Source organism: Schistocerca piceifrons, chromosome 2, assembly GCF_021461385.2.
Source record: "Schistocerca piceifrons isolate TAMUIC-IGC-003096 chromosome 2, iqSchPice1.1, whole genome shotgun sequence".
Lineage (NCBI taxonomy): Eukaryota > Metazoa > Arthropoda > Insecta > Orthoptera > Acrididae > Schistocerca > Schistocerca piceifrons.
Genome location: NC_060139.1, coordinates 95,381,615 through 95,408,185, shown reverse-complemented (window position 1 = coordinate 95,408,185; position 26,571 = coordinate 95,381,615). Strand labels below are relative to the sequence as shown.

The 26,571-nt window shown below is 48.1% G+C and overlaps 26 non-coding genes across 26 annotated transcripts; 14 read left to right on the top strand and 12 right to left on the bottom strand.

Annotated features, from left to right (window-relative positions):
* Nucleotides 1–264: 264 nt before the first annotated feature.
* Trnaq-uug lies at nucleotides 265–336 on the top strand. The gene has a single exon. It is a non-coding gene; the product is annotated as a tRNA-Gln (tRNA).
* A 507-nt stretch (nucleotides 337–843) lies between these two features.
* On the bottom strand, nucleotides 844–915 carry Trnap-ugg. The gene has a single exon. It is a non-coding gene; the product is annotated as a tRNA-Pro (tRNA).
* A 557-nt stretch (nucleotides 916–1,472) lies between these two features.
* Nucleotides 1,473–1,544, top strand: Trnaq-uug. Its single transcript has one exon. It is a non-coding gene; the product is annotated as a tRNA-Gln (tRNA).
* A 507-nt stretch (nucleotides 1,545–2,051) lies between these two features.
* Trnap-ugg lies at nucleotides 2,052–2,123 on the bottom strand. Its single transcript has one exon. It is a non-coding gene; the product is annotated as a tRNA-Pro (tRNA).
* Nucleotides 2,124–2,680: 557 nt separating this feature from the next.
* Nucleotides 2,681–2,752, top strand: Trnaq-uug. Its single transcript has one exon. It is a non-coding gene; the product is annotated as a tRNA-Gln (tRNA).
* Nucleotides 2,753–3,259: 507 nt separating this feature from the next.
* On the bottom strand, nucleotides 3,260–3,331 carry Trnap-ugg. The gene has a single exon. It is a non-coding gene; the product is annotated as a tRNA-Pro (tRNA).
* A 557-nt stretch (nucleotides 3,332–3,888) lies between these two features.
* On the top strand, nucleotides 3,889–3,960 carry Trnaq-uug. Its single transcript has one exon. It is a non-coding gene; the product is annotated as a tRNA-Gln (tRNA).
* Nucleotides 3,961–8,841: 4,881 nt separating this feature from the next.
* Trnaq-uug lies at nucleotides 8,842–8,913 on the top strand. Its single transcript has one exon. It is a non-coding gene; the product is annotated as a tRNA-Gln (tRNA).
* A 507-nt stretch (nucleotides 8,914–9,420) lies between these two features.
* On the bottom strand, nucleotides 9,421–9,492 carry Trnap-ugg. Its single transcript has one exon. It is a non-coding gene; the product is annotated as a tRNA-Pro (tRNA).
* A 557-nt stretch (nucleotides 9,493–10,049) lies between these two features.
* Nucleotides 10,050–10,121, top strand: Trnaq-uug. Its single transcript has one exon. It is a non-coding gene; the product is annotated as a tRNA-Gln (tRNA).
* A 507-nt stretch (nucleotides 10,122–10,628) lies between these two features.
* Trnap-ugg lies at nucleotides 10,629–10,700 on the bottom strand. Its single transcript has one exon. It is a non-coding gene; the product is annotated as a tRNA-Pro (tRNA).
* A 557-nt stretch (nucleotides 10,701–11,257) lies between these two features.
* On the top strand, nucleotides 11,258–11,329 carry Trnaq-uug. Its single transcript has one exon. It is a non-coding gene; the product is annotated as a tRNA-Gln (tRNA).
* Nucleotides 11,330–11,836: 507 nt separating this feature from the next.
* Nucleotides 11,837–11,908, bottom strand: Trnap-ugg. The gene has a single exon. It is a non-coding gene; the product is annotated as a tRNA-Pro (tRNA).
* Nucleotides 11,909–12,465: 557 nt separating this feature from the next.
* Trnaq-uug lies at nucleotides 12,466–12,537 on the top strand. The gene has a single exon. It is a non-coding gene; the product is annotated as a tRNA-Gln (tRNA).
* Nucleotides 12,538–13,044: 507 nt separating this feature from the next.
* On the bottom strand, nucleotides 13,045–13,116 carry Trnap-ugg. The gene has a single exon. It is a non-coding gene; the product is annotated as a tRNA-Pro (tRNA).
* A 557-nt stretch (nucleotides 13,117–13,673) lies between these two features.
* On the top strand, nucleotides 13,674–13,745 carry Trnaq-uug. Its single transcript has one exon. It is a non-coding gene; the product is annotated as a tRNA-Gln (tRNA).
* A 507-nt stretch (nucleotides 13,746–14,252) lies between these two features.
* Trnap-ugg lies at nucleotides 14,253–14,324 on the bottom strand. The gene has a single exon. It is a non-coding gene; the product is annotated as a tRNA-Pro (tRNA).
* A 557-nt stretch (nucleotides 14,325–14,881) lies between these two features.
* Trnaq-uug lies at nucleotides 14,882–14,953 on the top strand. Its single transcript has one exon. It is a non-coding gene; the product is annotated as a tRNA-Gln (tRNA).
* Nucleotides 14,954–15,460: 507 nt separating this feature from the next.
* On the bottom strand, nucleotides 15,461–15,532 carry Trnap-ugg. The gene has a single exon. It is a non-coding gene; the product is annotated as a tRNA-Pro (tRNA).
* A 557-nt stretch (nucleotides 15,533–16,089) lies between these two features.
* On the top strand, nucleotides 16,090–16,161 carry Trnaq-uug. The gene has a single exon. It is a non-coding gene; the product is annotated as a tRNA-Gln (tRNA).
* Nucleotides 16,162–16,668: 507 nt separating this feature from the next.
* Trnap-ugg lies at nucleotides 16,669–16,740 on the bottom strand. Its single transcript has one exon. It is a non-coding gene; the product is annotated as a tRNA-Pro (tRNA).
* Nucleotides 16,741–17,297: 557 nt separating this feature from the next.
* Trnaq-uug lies at nucleotides 17,298–17,369 on the top strand. Its single transcript has one exon. It is a non-coding gene; the product is annotated as a tRNA-Gln (tRNA).
* A 507-nt stretch (nucleotides 17,370–17,876) lies between these two features.
* On the bottom strand, nucleotides 17,877–17,948 carry Trnap-ugg. The gene has a single exon. It is a non-coding gene; the product is annotated as a tRNA-Pro (tRNA).
* Nucleotides 17,949–18,505: 557 nt separating this feature from the next.
* Nucleotides 18,506–18,577, top strand: Trnaq-uug. The gene has a single exon. It is a non-coding gene; the product is annotated as a tRNA-Gln (tRNA).
* A 507-nt stretch (nucleotides 18,578–19,084) lies between these two features.
* Trnap-ugg lies at nucleotides 19,085–19,156 on the bottom strand. Its single transcript has one exon. It is a non-coding gene; the product is annotated as a tRNA-Pro (tRNA).
* A 557-nt stretch (nucleotides 19,157–19,713) lies between these two features.
* Trnaq-uug lies at nucleotides 19,714–19,785 on the top strand. Its single transcript has one exon. It is a non-coding gene; the product is annotated as a tRNA-Gln (tRNA).
* The last annotated feature ends 6,786 nt before the right edge of the window (nucleotides 19,786–26,571 follow it).

Below are 26,571 nucleotides of genomic sequence, written 5' to 3'. Positions count from 1 at the left end.
TAGCTAGGCTGCTTCCAGCACAAAGCATCCGCCATACGAAAGTGGCTGTTTCGCGATTTTGATTACCTGATCCTTCGACATCACTTCATGTACGAATACTGGCAAGAATTCTCGCTACATTCGAAGGTGCTCCTTCCACTTCCAGCCTACTTGGTTGCTTCATTAGCCACGCAAACACTTCCTGAGGACCATACGTGTAATGACATCGTATCTTATGGGCTTAATTACATGATACCACTGAATTTAAGAGCGCTACAGGCATCCGGTTCCATGGTGTAATGGTTAGCACTCTGGACTTTGAATCCAGCGATCCGAGTTCGTGTCTCGGTGGAACCTGACGCTGTGTTTTGCGTTCGTTTCTAGAAATGTGTACGAGCCGGTGGTTGGAATTGTATATGCAGAAATTTAACTAGGATCATGAAATGCAAAATGTTAATAGCAGTCCACACGTGAATGGGGAGCGCTCCAAATTCTTATGCTTTTGCTACTAGGATTAATAACGGGACGTAAGGGGCTCAACTGCGAGAAGACGACCTCAGCTGTTCCTCCCCGCAGGAAAGACATCTCACCGTTTTGGGTGCTGCATGCGCATGCATTTACCAAACTTGCATGCGATGTACTAGTTCCTGGGGAACGAATAGAATCGTTGTACGTGCCAGTCTTTACGTATAGATATAAGTAAGCGGAGACGGCTTAATCCTGCCACGTAGATTGCCTTCCATAAAGCGCACCTGAGAGTCTCATGGGCCGGTGGCCCGACATGCAGTTTGTCCTGCTGCATGGCTTACTTTCAGAGACTCGAAAGTTTATCGTAGTGCTGGGTTGTCGCGAAAGTGAAAAGTAGGGCCTGTCCGGGATTTGAACCCGGGACCTCCTGCACCCAAAGCAGGAATCATACCCCTAGACCAACAGGCCGCACAAGTAAGCAAGTCTGCACCCCGCCACCTACTGAGATCTTGCCGCACTTGCTAGTTGCAGCATCCTAGCTGGACCATATTCTCAAAGAGGTTTCTTAATCTGACACCTACGACATGCGCTGTGCTGAACACCAGTGTATGTGAATGCTGAAAGAGCTGCTTGAGTTGTGTGACAGTATTTCGACCGTGTGTAGTGCAAATGTTATCGTGTCACGAACAATCCGCCCACTACGTAGCGTTCTGTGTCAGCACGCAGTTTTCGACAGTACTCTGTGTCCATAGCTGTTTTCATAGCTAGGCTGCTTCCAGCACAAAGCATCCGCCATACGAAAGTGGCTGTTTCGCGATTTTGATTACCTGATCCTTCGACATCACTTCATGTACGAATACTGGCAAGAATTCTCGCTACATTCGAAGGTGCTCCTTCCACTTCCAGCCTACTTGGTTGCTTCATTAGCCACGCAAACACTTCCTGAGGACCATACGTGTAATGACATCGCATCTTATGGGCTTAATTACATGATACCACTGAATTTAAGAGCGCTACAGGCATCCGGTTCCATGGTGTAATGGTTAGCACTCTGGACTTTGAATCCAGCGATCCGAGTTCGAGTCTCAGTGGAACCTGACGCTGTGTTTTGCGATCGTTTCTAGAAATGTGTACGAGCCGGTGGTTGGAATTGTATATGCAGAAATTTAACTAGGATCATGAAATGCAAAATGTTAATAGCAGTCCACACGTGAATGGGGAGCGCTCCAAATGCTTATGCTTTTGCTACTAGGATTAATAACGGGACGTAAGGGGCTCAACTGCGAGAAGACGACCTCAGCTGTTCCTCCCCGCAGGAAAGACATCTCACCGTTTTGGGTGCTGCATGCGCATGCATTTACCAAACTTGCATGCGATGTACTAGTTCCTGGGGAACGAATAGAATCGTTGTACGTGCCAGTCTTTACGTATAGATATAAGTAAGCGGAGACGGCTTAAACCTGCCACGTAGATTGCCTTCCATAAGGCGCACCTGAGAGTCTCATGGGCCGGTGGCCCGACATGCAGTTTGTCCTGCTGCATGGCTTACTTTCAGAGACTCGCAAGTTTATCGTAGTGCTGGGTTGTCGCGAAAGTGAAAAGTAGGGCCTGTCCGGGATTTGAACCCGGGACCTCCTGCACCCAAAGCAGGAATCATACCCCTAGACCAACAGGCCGCACAAGTAAGCAAGTCTGCACCCCGCCACCTACTGAGATCTTGCCGCACTTGCTAGTTGCAGCATCCTAGCTGGACCATATTCTCAAAGAGGTTTCTTAATCTGACACCTACGACATGCGCTGTGCTGAACACCAGTGTATGTGAATGCTGAAAGAGCTGCTTGAGTTGTGTGACAGTATTTCGACCGTGTGTAGTGCAAATGTTATCGTGTCACGAACAATCCGCCCACTACGTAGCGTTCTGTGTCAGCACGCAGTTTTCGACAGTACTCTGTGTCCATAGCTGTTTTCATAGCTAGGCTGCTTCCAGCACAAAGCATCCGCCATACGAAAGTGGCTGTTTCGCGATTTTGATTACCTGATCCTTCAACATCACTTCATGTACGAATACTGGCAAGAATTCTCGCTACATTCGAAGGTGCTCCTTCCACTTCCAGCCTACTTGGTTGCTTCATTAGCCACGCAAACACTTCCTGAGGACCATACGTGTAATGACATCGCATCTTATGGGCTTAATTACATGATACCACTGAATTTAAGAGCGCTACAGGCATCCGGTTCCATGGTGTAATGGTTAGCACTCTGGACTTTGAATCCAGCGATCCGAGTTCGAGTCTCGGTGGAACCTGACGCTGTGTTTTGCGATCGTTTCTAGAAATGTGTACGAGCCGGTGGTTGGAATTGTATATGCAGAAATTTAACTAGGATCATGAAATGCAAAATGTTAATAGCAGTCCACACGTGAATGGGGAGCGCTCCAAATTCTTATGCTTTTGCTACTAGGATTAATAACGGGACGTAAGGGGCTCAACTGCGAGAAGACGACCTCAGCTGTTCCTCCCCGCAGGAAAGACATCTCACCGTTTTGGGTGCTGCATGCGCATGCATTTACCAAACTTGCATGCGATGTACTAGTTCCTGGGGAACAAATAGAATCGTTGTACGTGCCAGTCTTTACGTATAGATATAAGTAAGCGGAGACGGCTTAATCCTGCCATGTAGATTGCTTTCCATAAGACGCACCTGAGAGTCTCATGGGCCGGTGGCCCGACATGCAGTTTGTCCTGCTGCATGGCTTACTTTCAGAGACTCGCAAGTTTATCGTAGTGCTGGGTTGTCGCGAAAGTGAAAAGTAGGGCCTGTCCGGGATTTGAACCCGGGACCTCCTGCACCCAAAGCAGGAATCATACCCCTAGACCAACAGGCCGCACAAGTAAGCAAGTCTGCACCCCGCCACCTACTGAGATCTTGCCGCACTTGCTAGTTGCAGCATCCTAGCTGGACCATATTCTCAAAGAGGTTTCTTAATCTGACACCTACAACATGCGCTGTGCTGAACACCAGTGTATGTGAATGCCGAAAGAGCTGCTTGAGTTGTGTGACAGTATTTCGACCGTGTGTAGTGCAAATGTTATCGTGTCACGAACAATCCGCCCACTACGTAGCGTTCTGTGTCAGCACGCAGTTTTCGACAGTACTCTGTGTCCATAGCTGTTTTCATAGCTAGGCTGCTTCCAGCACAAAGCATCCGCCATACGAAAGTGGCTGTTTCGCGATTTTGATTACCTGATCCTTCGACATCACTTCATGTACGAATACTGGCAAGAATTCTCGCTACATTCGAAGGTGCTCCTTCCACTTCCAGCCTACTTGGTTGCTTCATTAGCCACGCAAACACTTCCTGAGGACCATACGTGTAATGACATCGCATCTTATGGGCTTAATTACATGATACCACTGAATTTAAGAGCGCTACAGGCATCCGGTTCCATGGTGTAATGGTTAGCACTCTGGACTTTGAATCCAGCGATCCGAGTTCGAGTCTCGGTGGAACCTGACGCTGTGTTTTGCGATCGTTTCTAGAAATGTGTACGAGCCGGTGGTTGGAATTGTATATGCAGAAATTTAACTAGGATCATGAAATGCAAAATGTTAATAGCAGTCCACACGTGAATGGGGAGCGCTCCAAATGCTTATGCTTTTGCTACTAGGATTAATAACGGGACGTAAGGGGCTCAACTGCGAGAAGACGACCTCAGCTGTTCCTCCCCGCAGGAAAGACATCTCACCGTTTTGGGTGCTGCATGCGCATGCATTTACCAAACTTGCATGCGATGTACTAGTTCCTGGGGAACGAATAGAATCGTTGTACGTGCCAGTCTTTACGTATAGATATAAGTAAGCGGAGACGGCTTAATTCTGCCACGTAGATTGCTTTCCATAAGACGCACCTGAGAGTCTCATGGGCCGGTGGCCCGACATGCAGTTTGTCCTGCTGCATGGCTTACTTTCAGAGACTCGCAAGTTTATCGTAGTGCTGGGTTGTCGCGAAAGTGAAAAGTAGGGCCTGTCCGTGATTTCAACCCGGGACCTCCTGCACCCAAAGCAGGACTCATACCCCTTTTTTTTTTTTTTTTTTTTTTTTTTTTTTTTTTTTTTTTTTTTTTTGTCACGCTGACCACATTTTTTTTTTTTTTTTAAATATTTTATGCCAGCTGCTCTCGATCCACTGACATTACGAACAGAAACAACGCACGCTACCGCTTTTTTTTTTTTTTTTTTTTTTTTTTTTTTTTTTTTTTTTTTTTTTTTTTTTTTTTGGGCCGGTGGGGGCTCGGGGGGGCAAAGTGGGCAGGGGTCGAAACCTGAGGCCTGGCCACAGTGTCCCCCGCACCACCACCGAGCCTGTGGTGCTTAGGGAAGAGGGAGAAACAGGAATCAACAGTAGTGGAAGGCGTTGTTATTTATTTATTTGCATGTGTTTTTGTAATATTCACTAATAGCATGAAATTATGGGAACACATATGCGAAAGATAAAAGAAATATAAATTCTAGGTAAAGAAAAAGAAAGGAAAAAGGAAAAGCAAAAAGAAATAAAATCCGCGCAACCTGCGACGCGCTCTCCCATCCGCGGAGGTCAGAAGTAGAATAGATCGTAGGCGGTTGAAACTCAGACACCGCCGGGGGAGGAGGGGAGGGTGCCCTATGTGCCAGGCACCCCCCAACTCAGTGGAGGTCTAACAAGGACCGCTCGAAGATAGTTAGCAAATAATGTTCGGTAACGTGGCGTGTTTTCGAGAGCTGCATGGGCTGTTCGTAAATAGGTCCAGAAGTCGAGGCGGGATTTAGGTCCCTCATTAAAGAGATAAGCGACCGCCCACCCTTTGACCCACGTAATAGCATGACATTTGGCGGCGGGAAAATGTCGGTCCTCCGGGTATAGAAACATTCGAGGCTCGACTGTGTCTGGTGGCACCCGGAGATAGCAGGCAATGATTTGCTGCACGAAGCGCCATACATCTTGCGATGAGGCGCATGTCAGACGGTGTTCATCAGTGTCCAGTTGCTGGCAAAGGAGACAAAGAGGGGATTCTGACAAGCCAATGTTGTGCAGGCGCTGCTTCGTGGCAAATTTCCTGTTGACTATGTGATACCACAGCGCCCGGACGTTCGTAGGGAGGAAGGGCTGGTGGACGGTAGTCCACACTATGGGCCACTGGATGGAGGGGTGTTTGGTCTCCATCACATTCCGGGGAACACAGCGCAGCAACAGGCTGTAAAAATCCTTAGTCCTAGGTGGGCGTGTATCTGGGAGACTGGTATGTATATAACTGTAGTCGACGAAAAAGGTCGAAAGATGGGACAAATGAGGCACGATATGGCCGACAGACACTGGTGGTGAGGTGGAAGCTGGTAGGAGGACCTCAAGCAAGCTGCGTGTTAGAGATGTACCCTGGCCCATCCACTGTTTTCTCATGGTACTCATGTACAAGGCTGCAGATCGCATACGGACATTGACGAGCCCGACGCCACCATACCGTGTGGGCAGGGTAAGTGTCTCATAACGGACTTTAAACATTGAACCAGCCGTGAGGTAATAGCCAAAAGCCGCCTGAAGGTTGCGCCCAATTGCAGTTGGCAGGGGGAGAACTTGCGCGATGTGAACCAATTTTGATGCCACATAAAGATTAATAAACGCAACCCTTTGAAGTGTGTCCTGGCGGCGCAAGAGGTTCTGGCGGACGTCGTTGCGGATGACGTGTAACAGGCGACGGAAATTCGTTGCCGCCGTGCGTGTGACCGTGGGGGTAAAGGTAATGCCCAGGTACCGGAAAGTCCGCACAAGCGGCAGTGGTCCCACTTCACCCTCCTGGAGGCCTCGTCCAATGTGCATTGCAGAAGATTTGGCGACATTCATGGCACTGCCAGCGGCAGCCCCATAACGGGTAATCAAGTCGAGGACATCCCGAATCTCAGAGCCGGAGCGAATGAGGAGGAGGAGGTCATCAGCATATGCTCGACAGCGAAAAGTGTGTTGGCGTAGGGTGAGGCCAGAAAGCTTGGTCGTCAAGCCCCCAATAAGGGGCTCAAGGGCAATAGCATACAGGAGGGTAGAGAGGGGGCACCCCTGCCGTATCGAACGGCAGATAGGTACCGGCCCTGCTACACGTCCATTGACTTGGACACGTGAACTGGCACTGTCGTAAAGACGCCGGATGACGTCGAGAAACGGAGGGGGGATGCCCATTCGGGCTGCCACCGAAAACAGGAAACGATGACGCACTTTATCGAAGGCGCTGTCGAAGTCTATAGCGACGACCGCTGCCCGGAGTCTGCAGGCCGCCGCTATCGCAATTAAGTCGCGGCATTCCCCTGTGGCAGTCTGTATGTTAATCTGTCCGCCAGGCGTCGTTTGTTCTGGCGAGAGGATATGAGGGAGTGTAGTTCGGAGCCGCATTGCCAGTAAGCGCGCGAAAATCTTGTAATCGGCATTGAGGAGGGTGAGCGGTCTGTAACTCGTGACCATCGAACCACGGGCTGGTTTGTGGACTGGTATAATGATGCCCTCAGCAAAGGCGGGTGGGATTGCTTGGTCAGATGTTATCAGTTCTTGATACATAGTTGTCCACCGTGGGGCCATGAGGTCCCGAAAGGTACGGTAAAACTCAATCGGTAAGCCGTCAATGCCGGGCGATCTGTTGACTGCACCTTTGGCGATTGCGTTGTTGACTTCGTCTAGCGTGACCGCCACTGTCAAAGCATCCGCCTCCGTGTGGGGGAGGGTGCGCGTGACGTAATTCAAAATGGAGTCGTCTGCTGCAGTTTCAGAGTCGTCATCACTATAAATACGACGGTAGTGCTCGACGAATGCGCGGACGATGTCATTCTGAGTGGTCACCTGCGTTCCATGAGGCGTTGTCAAAGTGCTGATGATCTGCCGACGACGCCTTCGGTTGTCGGACACTATATCATGCATGGATGGAATTTCTAAATCCGCGTGATCGTGGCGCCGCGTCCGTATCACGACCCCTTGCAATTTCCGGCGTGCCAGCGCAATTATCTTCGCCTTAGTTCTTTGCCGTTCCAACTGGTTGTCCGGGGTTGGCGGTTGAGCATCCAGATCTCGGAGAATCGCGTAATAGAAGTCAACAGTGGTGCGATGCCAGTCGGCCTTGTCCTTCCCGTATCTCATCAGTGTCCTCCGGATCGCCGGCTTGGCGCAGTCCAACCACCATGTCAATGTCGAGCGGTAGCGGGGAAGGCGTCGTTCGCAGGCTGTCCACGTGTCAGTGACTTGTTGGCGACACGCCTGGTCATGCAAGTGTGAGGTATTGAGTTTCCATGGCGCACGGCTGCGCCATACTGATTGCGGCGGAAGGAGGACCGTACAGATGTAAGCGCAATGGTCGGAAAAGGCCAGCGGCCAGCGTTCGGCGCCCCGTATCGCAGATCTAAGAGTTTGTGAGACATATATCCTGTCTAGTCGGCTTGCGGAATGACTTGTAAGAAAGGTATGGCCAGAAAGGTCGCCGTGTTGTACTTCCCAGGTATCGTGAAGCAGGAGGTCTCGCACCACTATACGTAGCTCCTGGCATGTAGTATAGTGGGGAATCTGATCTTTAGGATGCAGAACGCTGTTAAAGTCACCTCCTAGTAGGCAATGGTCATAACGCCCTAAAAACAGGGGAGCGATTTCCTCGGAATAAAACTGGGCTCTTTCATGCCGTCGTTCGGTGCCTGAGGGAGCGTAGACATTAATGATGCGTGTTCCCATGGCAGTGAGTGCCATGCCCCGAGCTGATGGAAGGAAGGCGACATCGGTCACAGAAATCCCGTGTCGGACGTAGATGGCCACCCCGCGGCCCTAGACCAACAGGCCGCACAAGTAAGCAAGTCTGCACCCCGCCACCTACTGAGATCTTGCCGCACTTGCTAGTTGCAGCATCCTAGCTGGACCATATTCTCAAAGAGGTTTCTTAATCTGACACCTACAACATGCGCTGTGCTGAACACCAGTGTATGCGAATGCTGAAAGAGCTGCTTGAGTTGTGTGACAGTATTTCGACCGTGTGTAGTGCAAATGTTATCGTGTCACGAACAATCCGCCCACTACGTAGCGTTCTGTGTCAGCACGCAGTTTTCGACAGTACTCTGTGTCCATAGCTGTTCTCATAGCTAGGCTGCTTCCAGCACAAAGCATCCGCCATACGAAAGTGGCTGTTTCGCGATTTTGATTACCTGATCCTTCGACATCACTTCATGTACGAATACTGGCAAGAATTCTCGCTACATTCGAAGGTGCTCCTTCCACTTCCAGCCTACTTGGTTGCTTCATTAGCCACGCAAACACTTCCTGAGGACCATACGTGTAATGACATCGCATCTTATGGGCTTAATTACATGATACCACTGAATTTAAGAGCGCTACAGGCATCCGGTTTCATGGTGTAATGGTTAGCACTCTGGACTTTGAATCCAGCGATCCGAGTTCGAGTCTCGGTGGAACCTGACGCTGTGTTTTGCGATCGTTTCTAGAAATGTGTACGAGCCGGTGGTTGGAATTGTGTATGCAGAAATTTAACTAGGATCATGAAATGCAAAATGTTAATAGCAGTCCACACGTGAATGGGGAGCGCTCCAAATGCTTATGCTTTTGCTACTAGGATTAATAACGGGACGTAAGGGGCTCAACCGCGAGAAGACGACCTCAGCTGTTCCTCCCCGCAGGAAAGACATCTCACCGTTTTGGGTGCTGCATGCGCATGCATTTACCAAACTTGCATGCGATGTACTAGTTCCTGGGGAACGAATAGAATCGTTGTACGTGCCAGTCTTTACGTATAGATATAAGTAAGCGGAGACGGCTTAATCCTGCCACGTAGATTGCCTTCCATAAAGCGCACCTGAGAGTCTCATGGGCCGGTGGCCCGACATGCTGTTTGTCCTGCTGCATGGCTTACTTTCAGAGACTCGCAAGTTTATCGTAGTGCTGGGTTGTCGCGAAAGTGAAAAGTAGGGCCTGTCCGGGATTTGAACCCGGGACCTCCTGCACCCAAAGCAGGAATCATACCCCTAGACCAACAGGCCGCACAAGTAAGCAAGTCTGCACCCCGCCACCTACTGAGATCTTGCCGCACTTGCTAGTTGCAGCATCCTAGCTGGACCATATTCTCAAAGAGGTTTCTTAATCTGACACCTACAACATGCGCTGTGCTGAACACCAGTGTATGTGAATGCTGAAAGAGCTGCTTGAGTTGTGTGACAGTATTTCGACCGTGTGTAGTGCAAATGTTATCGTGTCACGAACAATCCGCCCACTACGTAGCGTTCTGTGTCAGCACGCAGTTTTCGACAGTACTCTGTGTCCATAGCTGTTTTCATAGCTAGGCTGCTTCCAGCACAAAGCATCCGCCATACGAAAGTGGCTGTTTCGCGATTTTGATTACCTGATCCTTCGACATCACTTCATGTACGAATACTGGCAAGAATTCTCGCTACATTCGAAGGTGCTCCTTCCACTTCCAGCCTACTTGGTTGCTTCATTAGCCACGCAAACACTTCCTGAGGACCATACGTGTAATGACATCGCATCTTATGGGCTTAATTACATGATACCACTGAATTTAAGAGCGCTACAGGCATCCGGTTCCATGGTGTAATGGTTAGCACTCTGGACTTTGAATCCAGCGATCCGAGTTCGAGTCTCGGTGGAACCTGACGCTGTGTTTTGCGATCGTTTCTAGAAATGTGTACGAGCCGGTGGTTGGAATTGTATATGCAGAAATTTAACTAGGATCATGAAATGCAAAATGTTAATAGCAGTCCACACGTGAATGGGGAGCGCTCCAAATGCTTATGCTTTTGCTACTAGGATTAATAACGGGACGTAAGGGGCTCAACTGCGAGAAGACGACCTCAGCTGTTCCTCCCCGCAGGAAAGACATCTCACCGTTTTGGGTGCTGCATGCGCATGCATTTACCAAACTTGCATGCGATGTACTAGTTCCTGGGGAACGAATAGAATCGTTGTACGTGCCAGGCTTTACGTATAGATATAAGTAAGCGGAGACGGCTTAATCCTGCCACGTAGATTGCCTTCCATAAGGCGCACCTGAGAGTCTCATGGGCCGGTGGCCCGACATGCAGTTTGTCCTGCTGCATGGCTTACTTTCAGAGACTCGCAAGTTTATCGTAGTGCTGGGTTGTCGCGAAAGTGAAAAGTAGGGCCTGTCCGGGATTTGAACCCGGGACCTCCTGCACCCAAAGCAGGAATCATACCCCTAGACCAACAGGCCGCACAAGTAAGCAAGTCTGCACCCCGCCACCTACTGAGATCTTGCCGCACTTGCTAGTTGCAGCATCCTAGCTGGACCATATTCTCAAAGAGGTTTCTTAATCTGACACCTACGACATGCGCTGTGCTGAACACCAGTGTATGTGAATGCTGAAAGAGCTGCTTGAGTTGTGTGACAGTATTTCGACCGTGTGTAGTGCAAATGTTATCGTGTCACGAACAATCCGCCCACTACGTAGCGTTCTGTGTCAGCACGCAGTTTTCGACAGTACTCTGTGTCCATAGCTGTTTTCATAGCTAGGCTGCTTCCAGCACAAAGCATCCGCCATACGAAAGTGGCTGTTTCGCGATTTTGATTACCTGATCCTTCGACATCACTTCATGTACGAATACTGGCAAGAATTCTCGCTACATTCGAAGGTGCTCCTTCCACTTCCAGCCTACTTGGTTGCTTCATTAGCCACGCAAACACTTCCTGAGGACCATACGTGTAATGACATCGCATCTTATGGGCTTAATTACATGATACCACTTAATTTAAGAGCGCTACAGGCATCCGGTTCCATGGTGTAATGGTTAGCACTCTGGACTTTGAATCCAGCGATCCGAGTTCGAGTCTCGGTGGAACCTGACGCTGTGTTTTGCGATCGTTTCTAGAAATGTGTACGAGCCGGTGGTTGGAATTGTATATGCAGAAATTTAACTAGGATCATGAAATGCAAAATGTTAATAGCAGTCCACACGTGAATGGGGAGGGCTCCAAATGCTTATGCTTTTGCTACTAGGATTAATAACGGGACGTAAGGGGCTCAACTGCGAGAAGACGACCTCAGCTGGTCCTCCCCGCAGGAAAGACATCTCACCGTTTTGGGTGCTGCATGCGCATGCATTTACCAAACTTGCATGCGATGTACTAGTTCCTGGGGAACGAATAGAATCGTTGTACGTGCCAGTCTTTACGTATAGATATAAGTAAGCGGAGACGGCTTAATCCTGCCACGTAGATTGCCTTCCATAAAGCGCACCTGAGAGTCTCATGGGCCGGTGGCCCGACATGCAGTTTGTCCTGCTGCATGGCTTACTTTCAGAGACTCGCAAGTTTATCGTAGTGCTGGGTTGTCGCGAAAGTGAAAAGTAGGGCCTGTCCGGGATTTGAACCCGGGACCTCCTGCACCCAAAGCAGGAATCATACCCCTAGACCAACAGGCCGCACAAGTAAGCAAGTCTGCACCCCGCCACCTACTGAGATCTTGCCGCACTTGCTAGTTGCAGCATCCTAGCTGGACCATATTCTCAAAGAGGTTTCTTAATCTGACACCTACGACATGCGCTGTGCTGAACACCAGTGTATGTGAATGCTGAAAGAGCTGCTTGAGTTGTGTGACAGTATTTCGACCGTGTGTAGTGCAAATGTTATCGTGTCACGAACAATCCGCCCACTACGTAGCGTTCTGTGTCAGCACGCAGTTTTCGACAGTACTCTGTGTCCATAGCTGTTTTCATAGCTAGGCTGCTTCCAGCACAAAGCATCCGCCATACGAAAGTGGCTGTTTCGCGATTTTGATTACCTGATCCTTCGACATCACTTCATGTACGAATACTGGCAAGAATTCTCGCTACATTCGAAGGTGCTCCTTCCACTTCCAGCCTACTTGGTTGCTTCATTAGCCACGCAAACACTTCCTGAGGACCATACGTGTAATGACATCGCATCTTATGGGCTTAATTACATGATACCACTGAATTTAAGAGCGCTACAGGCATCCGGTTCCATGGTGTAATGGTTAGCACTCTGGACTTTGAATCCAGCGATCCGAGTACGAGTCTCGGTGGAACCTGACGCTGTGTTTTGCGATCGTTTCTAGAAATGTGTACGAGCCGGTGGTTGGAATTGTATATGCAGAAATTTAACTAGGATCATGAAATGCAAAATGTTAATAGCAGTCCACACGTGAATGGGGAGCGCTCCAAATGCTTATGCTTTTGCTACTAGGATTAATAACGGGACGTAAGGGGCTCAACTGCGAGAAGACGACCTCAGCTGTTCCTCCCCGCAGGAAAGACATCTCACCGTTTTGGGTGCTGCATGCGCATGCATTTACCAAACTTGCATGCGATGTACTAGTTCCTGGGGAACGAATAGAATCGTTGTACGTGCCAGTCTTTACGTATAGATATAAGTAAGCGGAGACGGCTTAATCCTGCCACGTAGATTGCCTTCCATAAAGCGCACCTGAGAGTCTCATGGGCCGGTGGCCCGACATGCAGTTTGTCCTGCTGCATGGCTTACTTTCAGAGACTCGCAAGTTTATCGTAGTGCTGGGTTGTCGCGAAAGTGAAAAGTAGGGCCTGTCCGGGATTTGAACCCGGGACCTCCTGCACCCAAAGCAGGAATCATACCCCTAGACCAACAGGCCGCACAAGTAAGCAAGTCTGCACCCCGCCACCTACTGAGATCTTGCCGCACTTGCTAGTTGCAGCATCCTAGCTGGACCATATTCTCAAAGAGGTTTCTTAATCTGACTCCTACGACATGCGCTGTGCTGAACACCAGTGTATGTGAATGCTGAAAGAGCTGCTTGAGTTGTGTGACAGTATTTCGACCGTGTGTAGTGCAAATGTTATCGTGTCACGAACAATCCGCCCACTACGTAGCGTTCTGTGTCAGCACGCAGTTTTCGACAGTACTCTGTGTCCATAGCTGTTTTCATAGCTAGGCTGCTTCCAGCACAAAGCATCCGCCATACGAAAGTGGCTGTTTCGCGATTTTGATTACCTGATCCTTCGACATCACTTCATGTACGAATACTGGCAAGAATTCTCGCTACATTCGAAGGTGCTCCTTCCACTTCCAGCCTACTTGGTTGCTTCATTAGCCACGCAAACACTTCCTGAGGACCATACGTGTAATGACATCGCATCTTATGGGCTTAATTACATGATACCACTGAATTTAAGAGCGCTACAAGCATCCGGTTCCATGGTGTAATGGTTAGCACTCTGGACTTTGAATCCAGCGATCCGAGTTCGAGTCTCGGTGGAACCTGACGCTGTGTTTTGCGATCGTTTCTAGAAATGTGTACGAGCCGGTGGTTGGAATTGTATATGCAGAAATTTAACTAGGATCATGAAATGCAAAATGTTAATAGCAGTCCACACGTGAATGGGGAGCGCTCCAAATGCTTATGCTTTTGCTACTAGGATTAATAACGGGACGTAAGGGGCTCAACTGCGAGAAGACGACCTCAGCTGTTCCTCCCCGCAGGAAAGACATCTCACCGTTTTGGGTGCTGCATGCGCATGCATTTACCAAACTTGCATGCGATGTACTAGTTCCTGGGGAACGAATAGAATCGTTGTACGTGCCAGTCTTTACGTATAGATATAAGTAAGCGGAGACGGCTTAATCCTGCCACGTAGATTGCCTTCCATAAAGCGCACCTGAGAGTCTCATGGGCCGGTGGCCCGACATGCAGTTTGTCCTGCTGCATGGCTTACTTTCAGAGACTCGCAAGTTTATCGTAGTGCTGGGTTGTCGCGAAAGTGAAAAGTAGGGCCTGTCCGGGATTTGAACCCGGGACCTCCTGCACCCAAAGCAGGAATCATACCCCTAGACCAACAGGCCGCACAAGTAAGCAAGTCTGCACCCCGCCACCTACTGAGATCTTGCCGCACTTGCTAGTTGCAGCATCCTAGCTGGACCATATTCTCAAAGAGGTTTCTTAATCTGACACCTACGACATGCGCTGTGCTGAACACCAGTGTATGTGAATGCTGAAAGAGCTGCTTGAGTTGTGTGACAGTATTTCGACCGTGTGTAGTGCAAATGTTATCGTGTCACGAACAATCCGCCCACTACGTAGCGTTCTGTGTCAGCACGCAGTTTTCGACAGTACTCTGTGTCCATAGCTGTTTTCATAGCTAGGCTGCTTCCAGCACAAAGCATCCGCCATACGAAAGTGGCTGTTTCGCGATTTTGATTACCTGATCCTTCGACATCACTTCATGTACGAATACTGGCAAGAATTCTCGCTACATTCGAAGGTGCTCCTTCCACTTCCAGCCTACTTGGTTGCTTCATTAGCCACGCAAACACTTCCTGAGGACCATACGTGTAATGACATCGCATCTTATGGGCTTAATTACATGATACCACTGAATTTAAGAGCGCTACAAGCATCCGGTTCCATGGTGTAATGGTTAGCACTCTGGACTTTGAATCCAGCGATCCGAGTTCGAGTCTCGGTGGAACCTGACGCTGTGTTTTGCGATCGTTTCTAGAAATGTGTACGAGCCGGTGGTTGGAATTGTATATGCAGAAATTTAACTAGGATCATGAAATGCAAAATGTTAATAGCAGTCCACACGTGAATGGGGAGCGCTCCAAATGCTTATGCTTTTGCTACTAGGATTAATAACGGGACGTAAGGGGCTCAACTGCGAGAAGACGACCTCAGCTGTTCCTCCCCGCAGGAAAGACATCTCACCGTTTTGGGTGCTGCATGCGCATGCATTTACCAAACTTGCATGCGATGTACTAGTTCCTGGGGAACGAATAGAATCGTTGTACGTGCCAGTCTTTACGTATAGATATAAGTAAGCGGAGACGGCTTAATCCTGCCACGTAGATTGCCTTCCATAAAGCGCACCTGAGAGTCTCATGGGCCGGTGGCCCGACATGCAGTTTGTCCTGCTGCATGGCTTACTTTCAGAGACTCGCAAGTTTATCGTAGTGCTGGGTTGTCGCGAAAGTGAAAAGTAGGGCCTGTCCGGGATTTGAACCCGGGACCTCCTGCACCCAAAGCAGGAATCATACCCCTAGACCAACAGGCCGCACAAGTAAGCAAGTCTGCACCCCGCCACCTACTGAGATCTTGCCGCACTTGCTAGTTGCAGCATCCTAGCTGGACCATATTCTCAAAGAGGTTTCTTAATCTGACACCTACGACATGCGCTGTGCTGAACACCAGTGTATGTGAATGCTGAAAGAGCTGCTTGAGTTGTGTGACAGTATTTCGACCGTGTGTAGTGCAAATGTTATCGTGTCACGAACAATCCGCCCACTACGTAGCGTTCTGTGTCAGCACGCAGTTTTCGACAGTACTCTGTGTCCATAGCTGTTTTCATAGCTAGGCTGCTTCCAGCACAAAGCATCCGCCATACGAAAGTGGCTGTTTCGCGATTTTGATTACCTGATCCTTCGACATCACTTCATGTACGAATACTGGCAAGAATTCTCGCTACATTCGAAGGTGCTCCTTCCACTTCCAGCCTACTTGGTTGCTTCATTAGCCACGCAAACACTTCCTGAGGACCATACGTGTAATGACATCGCATCTTATGGGCTTAATTACATGATACCACTGAATTTAAGAGCGCTACAAGCATCCGGTTCCATGGTGTAATGGTTAGCACTCTGGACTTTGAATCCAGCGATCCGAGTTCGAGTCTCGGTGGAACCTGACGCTGTGTTTTGCGATCGTTTCTAGAAATGTGTACGAGCCGGTGGTTGGAATTGTATATGCAGAAATTTAACTAGGATCATGAAATGCAAAATGTTAATAGCAGTCCACACGTGAATGGGGAGCGCTCCAAATGCTTATGCTTTTGCTACTAGGATTAATAACGGGACGTAAGGGGCTCAACTGCGAGAAGACCACCTCAGCTGTTCCTCCCCGCAGGAAAGACATCTCACCGTTTTGGGTGCTGCATGCGCATGCATTTACCAAACTTGCATGCGATGTACTAGTTCCTGGGGAACGAATAGAATCGTTGTACGTGCCAGTCTTTACGTATAGATATAAGTAAGCGGAGACGGCTTAATCCTGCCACGTAGATTGCCTTCCATAAAGCGCACCTGAGAGTCTCATGGGCCGGTGGCCCGACATGCAGTTTGTCCTGCTGCATGGCTTACTTTCAGAGACTCGCAAGTTTATCGTAGTGCTGGGTTGTCGCGAAAGTGAAAAGTAGGGCCTGTCCGGGATTTGAACCCGGGACCTCCTGCACCCAAAGCAGGAATCATACCCCTAGACCAACAGGCCGCACAAGTAAGCAAGTCTGCACCCCGCCACCTACTGAGATCTTGCCGCACTTGCTAGTTGCAGCATCCTAGCTGGACCATATTCTCAAAGAGGTTTCTTAATCTGTCACCTACGACATGCGCTGTGCTGAACACCAGTGTATGTGAATGCTGAAAGAGCTGCTTGAGTTGTGTGACAGTATTTCGACCGTGTGTAGTGCAAATGTTATCGTGTCACGAACAATCCGCCCACTACGTAGCGTTCTGTGTCAGCACGCAGTTTTCGACAGTACTCTGTGTCCATAGCTGTTTTCATAGCTAGGCTGCTTCCAGCACAAAGCATCCGCCATACGAAAGTGGCTGTTTCGCGATTTTGATTACCTGATCCTTCGACATCACTTCATGTACGAATACTGGCAAGAATTCTCGCTACATTCGAAGGTGCTCCTTCCACTTCCAGCCTACTTGGTTGCTTCATTAGCCACGCAAACACTTCCTGAGGACCATACGTGTAATGACATCGCATCTTATGGGCTTAATTACATAATACCACTGAATTTAAGAGCGCTACAGGCATCCGGTTCCATGGTGTAATGGTTAGCACTCTGGACTTTGAATCCAGCGATCCGAGTTCGAGTCTCGGTGGAACCTGACGCTGTGTTTTGCGATCGTTTCTAGAAATGTGTACGAGCCGGTGGTTGGAATTGTATATGCAGAAATTTAACTAGGATCATGAAATGCAAAATGTTAATAGCAGTCCACACGTGAATGGGGAGCGCTCCAAATGCTTATGCTTTTGCTACTAGGATTAATAACGGGACGTAAGGGGTTCAACTGCGAGAAGACGACCTCAGCTGTTCCTCCCCGCAGGAAAGACATCTCACCGTTTTGGGTGCTGCATGCGCATGCATTTACCAAACTTGCATGCGATGTACTAGTTCCTGGGGAACGAATAGAATCGTTGTACGTGCCAGTCTTTACGTATAGATATAAGTAAGCGGAGACGGCTTAATCCTGCCACGTAGATTGCCTTCCATAAAGCGCACCTGAGAGTCTCATGGGCCGGTGGCCCGACATGCAGTTTGTCCTGCTGCATGGCTTACTTTCAGAGACTCGCAAGTTTATCGTAGTGCTGGGTTGTCGGGAAAGTGAAAAGTAGGGCCTGTCCGGGATTTGAACCCGGGACCTCCTGCACCCAAAGCAGGAATCATACCCCTAGACCAACAGGCCGCACAAGTAAGCAAGTCTGCACCCCGCCACCTACTGAGATCTTGCCGCACTTGCTAGTTGCAGCATCCTAGCTGGACCATATTCTCAAAGAGGTTTCTTAATCTGACACCTACGACATGCGCTGTGCTGAACACCAGTGTATGTGAATGCTGAAAGAGCTGCTTGAGTTGTGTGACAGTATTTCGACCGTGTGTAGTGCAAATGTTATCGTGTCACGAACAATCCGCCCACTACGTAGCGTTCTGTGTCAGCACGCAGTTTTCGACAGTACTCTGTGTCCATAGCTGTTTTCATAGCTAGGCTGCTTCCAGCACAAAGCATCCGCCATACGAAAGTGGATGTTTCGCGATTTTGATTACCTGATCCTTCGACATCACTTCATGTACGAATACTGGCAAGAATTCTCGCTACATTCGAAGGTGCTCCTTCCACTTCCAGCCTACTTGGTTGCTTCATTAGCCACGCAAACACTTCCTGAGGACCATACGTGTAATGACATCGCATCTTATGGGCTTAATTACATGATACCACTGAATTTAAGAGCGCTACAGGCATCCGGTTCCATGGTGTAATGGTTAGCACTCTGGACTTTGAATCCAGCGATCCGAGTTCGAGTCTCGGTGGAACCTGACGCTGTGTTTTGCGATCGTTTCTAGAAATGTGTACGAGCCGGTGGTTGGAATTGTATATGCAGAAATTTAACTAGGATCATGAAATGCAAAATGTTAATAGCAGTCCACACGTGAATGGGGAGCGCTCCAAATGCTTATGCTTTTGCTACTAGGATTAATAACGGGACGTAAGGGGCTCAACTGCGAGAAGACGACCTCAGCTGTTCCTCCCCGCAGGAAAGACATCTCACCGTTTTGGGTGCTGCATGCGCATGCATTTACCAAACTTGCATGCGATGTACTAGTTCCTGGGGAACGAATAGAATCGTTGTACGTGCCAGTCTTTACGTATAGATATAAGTAAGCGGAGACGGCTTAATCCTGCCACGTAGATTGCCTTCCATAAAGCGCACCTGAGAGTCTCATGGGCCGGTGGCCCGACATGCAGTTTGTCCTGCTGCATGGCTTACTTTCAGAGACTCGCAAGTTTATCGTAGTGCTGGGTTGTCGGGAAAGTGAAAAGTAGGGCCTGTCCGGGATTTGAACCCGGGACCTCCTGCACCCAAAGCAGGAATCATACCCCTAGACCAACAGGCCGCACAAGTAAGCAAGTCTGCACCCCGCCACCTACTGAGATCTTGCCGCACTTGCTAGTTGCAGCATCCTAGCTGGACCATATTCTCAAAGAGGTTTCTTAATCTGACACCTACGACATGCGCTGTGCTGAACACCAGTGTATGTGAATGCTGAAAGAGCTGCTTGAGTTGTGTGACAGTATTTCGACCGTGTGTAGTGCAAATGTTATCGTGTCACGAACAATCCGCCCACTACGTAGCGTTCTGTGTCAGCACGCAGTTTTCGACAGTACTCTGTGTCCATAGCTGTTTTCATAGCTAGGCTGCTTCCAGCACAAAGCATCCGCCATACGAAAGTGGATGTTTCGCGATTTTGATTACCTGATCCTTCGACATCACTTCATGTACGAATACTGGCAAGAATTCTCGCTACATTCGAAGGTGCTCCTTCCACTTCCAGCCTACTTGGTTGCTTCATTAGCCACGCAAACACTTCCTGAGGACCATACGTGTAATGACATCGCATCTTATGGGCTTAATTACATGATACCACTGAATTTAAGAGCGCTACAGGCATCCGGTTCCATGGTGTAATGGTTAGCACTCTGGACTTTGAATCCAGCGATCCGAGTTCGAGTCTCGGTGGAACCTGACGCTGTGTTTTGCGATCGTTTCTAGAAATGTGTACGAGCCGGTGGTTGGAATTGTATATGCAGAAATTTAACTAGGATCATGAAATGCAAAATGTTAATAGCAGTCCACACGTGAATGGGGAGCGCTCCAAATGCTTATGCTTTTGCTACTAGGATTAATAACGGGACGTAAGGGGCTCAACTGCGAGAAGACGACCTCAGCTGTTCCTCCCCGCAGGAAAGACATCTCACCGTTTTGGGTGCTGCATGCGCATGCATTTACCAAACTTGCATGCGATGTACTAGTTCCTGGGGAACGAATAGAATCGTTGTACGTGCCAGTCTTTACGTATAGATATAAGTAAGCGGAGACGGCTTAATCCTGCCACGTAGATTGCCTTCCATAAAGCGCACCTGAGAGTCTCATGGGCCGGTGGCCCGACATGCAGTTTGTCCTGCTGCATGGCTTACTTTCAGAGACTCGCAAGTTTATCGTAGTGCTGGGTTGTCGCGAAAGTGAAAAGTAGGGCCTGTCCGGGATTTGAACCCGGGACCTCCTGCACCCAAAGCAGGAATCATACCCCTTTTTTTTTTTTTTTTTTTTTTTTTTTTTTTTTTTTTTTTTTTTTTTTTGGGCCTCCCATCTCCCCTTCTAGCCCTTCCATTCGCTCTCCTTCATGCGCCTTCTTCGGCGAGCTTCATTGCTAAAATCAAATGAAATACTCCTTTGCAAGTAAGGGAATCCATCAAACGTGGTGAGAAAAGTAAATGTCTCCATCCAAATGAACTTATTTTGTAACGTTGGATGGTTGTTCAAAATAACTGAAAATGATCTGGTGAAAATTGTGGATAAAGAAAGAAAAATTAATTCGTTAACTGAGAAACGTAGGCTTCTTAAGGACACACACAATACAAGACACTGATCTCCTTTTTTTTTTTTTTTTTTTTTTTTTTATTTTAAGCATAGGCATAGAATGCAAGGCCTGTTCAGGGTTCTGCGAAGGCCTTCACGGCTACCGTAGCGGCCCTGGGGCCCACGAAGTCCCCACCGTACGTCGCCCTTAGCAGCAATCCCCTACTTTGGCATCGCAAAATCCGATATTTTATCCGCTATTCGTCATTGCGTACGTCATCCGATGCCTTGTTTGTCAAATAATATTTTTAGCATGTTACCATACAAGGTCTTGTGGTGTCGTTGTCCACATATTTGATAATATTCCAGTAATAGATGTTGCTCATAGTCCAGTACGTCGGGCAGGCCGAGGTTATTAATGACATAATTGACATAGTTCCCCAGTAGCCATAGGGTAACATTATTCTTTTGAATAGGGAAAGCAACGCTTTCGGGGTTGACGAGAATGTCGACAGTAAGGTGTCTGCCGTCGTTCCTATTGATAAACGCCACCTGTTGGCGGACTCTGTCCCAAATGACCTGGTAGCCGTTGCATATGAGACGATGCCGGAGGGTGTCTATCACATTACAACGTGGACACTGATTTGTGTCACTCAATCCTATAGACTGTAATCTTTCATTTGTGGCAACGGTATTATTGACAACCTTGTACCAGGCACCGCGCACATTGGTGGACAGTACTTTATTGTTTATATTCTTCCATATATTTTGCCAATTTCGGGTGGGATATTTTGATTCCATTCGGTTACGGTTGTCCTTTGTAATAAGGCAATCCATGATGAAACTACAGTTTCTTTTGGTCCTATCTGCGACAATGCAGTGCAGATAACTGAGTTCTGAATAGTAGAATCTGATGTGCTGCAATTTGTAAGAGATTTTACTTATGTTAATAGGTGGTTCCATACTCTCCGGTGTAAGGATTCGGAAAAGTTTCGATGATAAATTATCGTGGCGATCTTCTAAAAGCTGAAGTGTACGCTTGATATAAAGAGCCGTAGTTTTGCGGCGGATATCGGTCAGTCCGAGGCCTCCTTCTCGCGGTTTTAAAGTTATAGTACTGGCCGCCACTTTAAATATCTCACCTCTCCAAACATACTTGCAGATGAAGCTCATGATGGTTTGGATATCGCTTTAGGTATCGGCAGTATTTGACCTACATATACTGCTTTCGAAAGGACAGCGCAGTTGATTAATTGCACCCTTTGGATAATGTTCAAGTCTCTAAGTCGGTTCATTATTAAAGTACCTCGAATACTATGTAAGACCTTCTTCCAGTTGAATGTCGTTGTTTGCAGGGGGCATCGGTAGAACCTCACACCTAACGCAGTGTGATGGTCTACAGACCTGGCCCATTCGAGGGCAGTGTTCCTGAAGCCGTGGAGATTTAGAAAGGAGCTTTTCATATCGTTGATTTGCGCTCCCGTTGCGAAGCAGTAAAGGCGAACAATCTCTCTCAGTCTTACAACGTCGTCATTACTTCTGACGATGACACCGACGTCGTCGGCGTAAGCGTTGGTAGCGTTACTGACCCCTGAAATTGATATGCCTTCTAATTCCTTGTTTAATCGTTTCAGCAAAGGTTCTAGTGCGACCACAAATAGCATCATCGATAAAGGACTTCCCTGCGGGACACCATTTGCTATTTCGACATCTCGAGTATAGTGTCCATTGATTAAAATTTTGGTTTTCATCCCTTGCAATAGATTTTTTAAGACAATTAAAAATTTGTCGTTAAAACCTATATGCATCAGAGTGGTAAATAAATATTCATGGTTTACCCTATCAAAGGCTTTAGAAAAGTCGATAAAAACGAGGCCAGCCTTCGTCAATGTCGTTGAGAAGATACTGATTATGTCCCTGTATTCGCAGACTGTTTTAAAAATATTCCGACCCGGGAGACACGTTTGATGGGGACCAATTACAGTATCAAACACCGGTCGGAGTCTGTTTTTTACAACCCTGGCAATAATTTTATAATCAGAGTTCATTAAGGATATCGGTCTCATTTTGTTGAGCTGTTTGACATCCGAATTGATTCCCTTAGGAAGTAAAACAGTGACACACTCTTTCATTTCGTCAGGTATGTGCCCTCCACTCAAGATTTCGTTGACGACTTGTGTGAATTTATTCCTTATAATATGCCAATAGTGGGAATAAAATTCTACGGGTAAACCGTCGGGCCCAGGTGATTTTTTAACAGGTGAGCTTTTAATTACTTCGAAAATGTCTTCAGACAGGATTTCAACAGTGAGGCTCCTGTTGTGTTCTGCAGTTACTAGTTGTTCCATATCACAGTTTCGGAGCAGTTCCTGTCCATGATCTGGGTTATACTGGTGAGCACTGTACAATTGATTATAATACCTATGAGCCTCGTTTAAAATATCTTTTTGTTGAGTTAAAATACTTTGATCTTCAGAGAGCAATGACTGAATAAAATTTCTTCGACGATTTTTTTCGTGCTGGAGTAGATGATAGAGTGAAGCGTGTTCTTCTTCCACTGTGGTTTGAACTCGTGATTTTATTGTCAGTCCTTCCAGCTGTTTGCGTTTAAGACTAAGAAGTTCGGCCTTGACCTGTTTGATACCCGTTCTGACAGCCGCGGACATGGGCATATCATAAAGGTCACGCAGACAAGTATAATAGAATTCGACAGTACGCCGAGACCAAAGTGCCCTTTCCCTACTGTAAGAAATTAGAGTAGATCTAAGTTTCTTTTTGGCGCATAAAGTCCACCAATCTATCGTTGACCGGTATTTGTTGCTTTGTCGGAGTGAAAGTTGCCAAGAAGCTTCTAACTGCTCAGTTAGGGCGTTATCTCGAAGCATGGCGATATTTAATTTCCAAAAAGGACGGCCCCAGTATGTCTTCTGTTTAGGAAGTCCAATGCTGCACCTTAGTGCTAGATGGTCGGAAAAGAAAGTTGGTATTCGTTCGACGCCACTGATTTTGCTGGCTAAATGTGAACTTACGTATATGCGGTCGATCCGACTTTGCGCTTTAGTGCTAAAATATGTGTACTGGACAGACACGGGGTATTTGACCTCCCAAGCGTCCTGCCATTTCATTGTTTTCACAAGACCATCTAGTTCTGGGGAGAAATTGAAATTTGGCGTTTGGTCTTTCCTGTGTAGGACACAATTCCAGTCACCTCCGACTATTACATCAACGGGGTTTTCCTTGAGTAAAAACACGAGATCATTTTTAAAAAAATTGGCTCGTTCTGTTCGACCACTGCTTCCCGAAGGTACATAAACATTTATAATCGTAACACCGAAAATCTTAAAACTGATTCCCCGCCCCGATTCCAACATGGTTACATCTGTTATTGCAATGCCTTCCTTGACCAGGACAGCGGTGCCGCAAGCGCCTTCTGAGGCGACATTGAGAATTGCAGTAAATCCCGGAACATACAAATTTGAAAAACACACTTCTTGAAAAAGCGCAATATCGGTATCGGACTGATATATGAAGTCCCGGAGGGCAGCAATGTTAGTTGCACTCTGGATCCTGTTAATATTAACAGTCATAACGTGATACGTTTGATCCATAAGCAAGAGCTGTTATTGTTTACTGGACGTTCCGGCGATTAGGCATATGTAGGCCGAATTCACATGTCATTCGTGCGCTCAAAGTGTAGTCGTGAGCTTGAGAGGTTGCGGTTAACATGCCATACCATTGTTCGCAGATACATGTGGCAGTGTTGTCTCCGTATCGTCTGCCCATTCAAAACGTCTATTCTGGGGAGATTGTCTACGTTGGGAAGTAGGTACGTCCTGATGGTCTGAAAATTCGAGGCCTGGTGCTCCTTCGTCCCGGACACCGTGCTCAGGTGATGTCCGTAGATGCGATGGTATGCTACCGACCTCAGGTTCCCTCCGGCCATGGTCTTCGATCGTTGACTGTTCCTGAATGCTCCTCAACCTATCCCGCAGAGCCGGGGCTAAGCTTTCAGCAGCCTGGTGTGCTAACCGCTTTTTGCGACGTTTCCTAGCTTTCCGAGGCGATCTTGACCGCTCTGGAGACGAATCAGGGGACTTTTCGGACGAATGCGGAGACGAAGTCGGCGATGCAAGCCGGTCTTGTGTCCTAGTCGAAGAGCCAACGCTGCTCCTTTCACCAGGCGTGGAAGAAAGGACTACCGCAGTTAGACTCGCCTCTGTCGCAGGGGGCCTGTCAGCCGCGCTGTGGGAAGCAGAACCGTAGTCATTGACTCCTTGTGTCAGTTGGATGATCGAGTGATCTATGCTCATGTCTTGCCCAACAATATTCTGAACTGGATCGTCCGTTGCCGCTACTTTCGTGGTGGTCTCGTCCTGTCGTGCGCAATCAGGCGGCTGCAGGGAGGTATCCACAGTAACCGCAGAAGGTTCTGCTCGCGAGCTACGAGAAGGCTCGGCACAGTCGTAAGGTACTTGACTTTCACTGGTGGGACACTGGGGCGCTGTATGGTTAGTCATAGCTACGGATCTACCACTGTCTATATGGTTGTTAACACTCTCGGGATGCTCGCATTGGTCCCCCAGTTCGAAAGATGTCTGCCGAGCTGATCGCAAAGGTGACGTGGCAGCGGCGTACGTCATCTGCAGGTGAACTACAGGCCCTGCACCTTCGGATTCTACCCTTGGTAATTGAGGAACCCTCCGTCTACTGCACTCAGCACGCACGTGCTCTGTCGAGTTACAAATGGCACAGGTACGAGGCTGTCCATCGTAAATGATCAACGCACGGTATCCTCCAATAATGACAAAGGAAGGAATGTGCTTGAGAAGTTCCATCTTAACCTGGCGAACGCCATTCAAAACGGGAAACATGTGTGGTTCTGACCACATTCCCGCAACATTGGAAATTACTCTGCCATACGCCCCGAGAACACGATTGATTTCGACTACAGGCATTTCAAAAGGAAGCTCAAATACTCTTACTGTTCGTATTCCCATCCCAGCATAGGATACTACGACATCGCTAACTGAGCCGTCTAAGTGATTGAACTTAATAATACCTCCACATTGTTCAACAAGTGCGACACATTTAGCAGGATCTGCCAATTTCACATATGCCGAATTAGTCACAAACGATAAATGAACTCCAACTAAATCATCTTTCGTAATTCCAACTTTTTCTGTGAGCCACAGTTTGATTTCAAAAGCTTTCGGTCGTACGAAATTTCTATCGAAAGCGAATTTAATCGTGTCTTTTCTCATCTTCATCAAACCAATACACAATTAAGTGAAGTAATGCGCTTGCGAGCCGGCCTACCTGGCTCGCAGGAAAACAGCCTTGTTGACACGAAACGTCCGCAGCGGCCGCCACACGTCCGTCTCGCGCCGAAGACGAGGCGCGAATGTTAGACCAACAGGCCGCACAAGTAAGCAAGTCTGCACCCCGCCACCTACTGAGATCTTGCCGCACTTGCTAGTTGCAGCATCCTAGCTGGACCATATTCTCAAAGAGGTTTCTTAATCTGACACCTACGACATGCGCTGTGCTGAACACCAGTGTATGTGAATGCTGAAAGAGCTGCTTGAGTTGTGTGACAGTATTTCGACCGTGTGTAGTGCAAATGTTATCGTGTCACGAACAATCCGCCCACTACGTAGCGTTCTGTGTCAGCACGCAGTTTTCGACAGTACTCTGTGTCCATAGCTGTTTTCATAGCTAGGCTGCTTCCAGCACAAAGCATCCGCCATACGAAAGTGGCTGTTTCGCGATTTTGATTACCTGATCCTTCGACATCACTTCATGTACGAATACTGGCAAGAATTCTCGCTACATTCGAAGGTGCTCCTTCCACTTCCAGCCTACTTGGTTGCTTCATTAGCCACGCAAACACTTCCTGAGGACCATACGTGTAATGACATCGCATCTTATGGGCTTAATTACATGATACCACTG